We start from the raw sequence: 2,500 nt of genomic DNA on the forward strand, positions 1-2,500 counted from the left end.
CTCTATCTCTCTCACACACACACACACGCACGCACGCACGCACGCACACACATACAAACGCGCGCACGCACGCACGCACGCACGCACGCACAGAAACATAAGAGCTCATTGGCAGCTTTGTGAATTCAACGGAACGGTGAGTTTGTTTCCAACCAACTAGAGACTGGGGACACCACAACACATCCAACCACTCTGTCGTAAGTGGCGCGTCTCTCACAGTCTCACTCGGAGTATACAAGTTGGGGAAAAAAGGAATAGGGTGGAGGGGTGGAGGTACGGGTGGTAGAGAGAGAGAGAGAGAGGGGGGGGGGGGGTGGACCCAGTCTTCCAGTCTGCCAGTCCCCCTACTGTGATGACCATCGCATCAAATCTGACCTGACCGCGTCTCTCTCGCTCAGGGAGTCGGGCACCTCAAATTCGGTCAGCCGGAACGAATGGGCCTTCTCCCACAATGGACGGCATTCAACGGGCGATAGACAACTACTACCACTCCCTGTTTAACCCCCCCCACTCCCCTCCCATCCCCACACTTCCTCAAGTCTCCTCCCTTCACCCCACCCCTTCCAGATTGAAGGGGATATTAAATCCTTGCTCACCCCTCCCCCTCTTCCCCCCCCCACCCCCCCCCCCCCCCGCGACGCAAACACACATATACACACACAACTACACCCAAACCCTCAAATCCATCTCTGTCCCTTATTATTTATTTATTTATTTATTTAAGATTCAAGAAACACTGTACTTAACAATATGTTGTTTTTTTTGTTGTTGTTGTTGTTGTTTTTTTGTTGTTACGGAATTTTTTTTTCTGAGTTGTTGTTGTTGTTGTTGTTTGTTCTTGGTCTTGTTGCCTTGTCGTTGCCTTGTTATTGTTTTTAAACATATCTGGTCAAGCATACACAAAGTTGAAATACTCTGTAGCGTTTTTCGATACGACTTTTAAAATACAAAACAAAACCACTGATAATCGTGTATTGCCTCAATGCACGCAGATAAAAAGTAGTTAGATTTAGTATATCCAATGATACCAACACTATAACCACAATTGTCATATCAGGTATTCAAATCAAAGGGTGTGTTGACGGAAATGATGGGCATGGGGGAGTTTGCAATTCCGTTAGCAGTTTTACCAATTTAGTGCAGTTGCCATTAGTAATTACACCCTTATAATGGAATACCGTTAGTAATTACACCAATATTGTGAAATGCCGTTTATAATGGCACCTTTATAATGCAATGCCCTTAGTAATTAGCACCATTAGAATGTGATATCTTTAGTGAGTATTGCAATATCGATAGTATGTTCACCATTATAACGCAATGTCGTAAGTAAGTACACAATTATTATGCAATACCGCTGATGATTACACCATCATAATGCAATATCATTTTGTAAATAGACTGGTATAACTCTATACCGCATGTGAGTACACCGCTATAATGCACCATCATTAGCAATAACAGCACAAAAGCTGCAATTCCCCCCCTCCCCCCAGTGATCAAGGTCCCTTGACAAACATGGTGGTAGTCGCCGAAGAATAGATATGCAAGGCGTTGAAGAAAATGTGTGAAAGTGAACGCGAGCTATTATTAAGGAGCTGCCGTGGGTCTTTTTGTTTGTTTTGTTTTGGGGTTTTTTTTTTCGTTTTTGTTTTGTTGTTGTTGTTGTTGTAGGCTATGATGACCATATTTCATCAATGTCATCATCATTACACAACCTCAAATCTCATCATGAGCTCACAATCTCATATCTCGTCATTATTTCGCAATTTCATATCTCGTCATCAGTTCACAATAATCCCATGCCTCATCAACATCATCACCATCACCATTTCACAATCTCACGTCTCTTCGTCGCCATTAATTTTCACAAACTCCTATCTCACAATTATTTCACAATCTCACGCTTTACCCTCATCATTTCACAACTCTCAAAGCGCGCAAACTGCGTCTGTCCGTCTTCTTTCCCCCCCGTTTTTGAACTGTGTCCGTCCCTCCGTCCATCTGTCTATCTGTCTGTCTATCTGTCGGTCTTGTTCCTGCCCCTATACCCACCGCCCTCCCCCCCACCTCTCCGCATCCCCCTCCACACACACACACACACACACACACACACACACACACACACACACACACACACACCTCCGGACCTCTTCGTTCCCTCATTCCCCTCCCCCTGATCCAGCCCCTCGGGGAAGGTTATTATTAATGAACGAAACACAACAGTGACACGTGTACACGAGAAGGGTCTGACAACCAATGTGGGTGGACGTTGACGGAGAACCAACAATAATTCACCTCTGTCTCGGTATCTTTCTCTGTCTCTGTTTGTCTGTCTGTCTGTTTGTATCTGTCTCTGTGTCAATGTGTGAATAGAATAAAATAGAATAGAATAGATTTTATTGTCATGAAACCTTAAGGTTTATAAGACACAAGTGCAATGGTAAATGAATGAATGAATGAAAAACACACAATTAATCAATCAGTTAATGCAATAACT

The 2,500-nt window shown here is 43.9% G+C and overlaps 1 protein-coding gene across 1 annotated transcript in view; it reads left to right on the forward strand.

Moving 5' to 3' along the window:
• Positions 1-2,500, forward strand: part of LOC143292211 (voltage-gated delayed rectifier potassium channel KCNH8-like) — a 263,301-nt gene that overhangs the window by 50,700 nt on the left and 210,101 nt on the right.

The sequence above is a fragment of the Babylonia areolata genome, chromosome 18 (assembly GCF_041734735.1).
Source record: "Babylonia areolata isolate BAREFJ2019XMU chromosome 18, ASM4173473v1, whole genome shotgun sequence".
In the NCBI taxonomy this organism is placed as follows: Eukaryota; Metazoa; Mollusca; class Gastropoda; order Neogastropoda; family Buccinidae; genus Babylonia; species Babylonia areolata.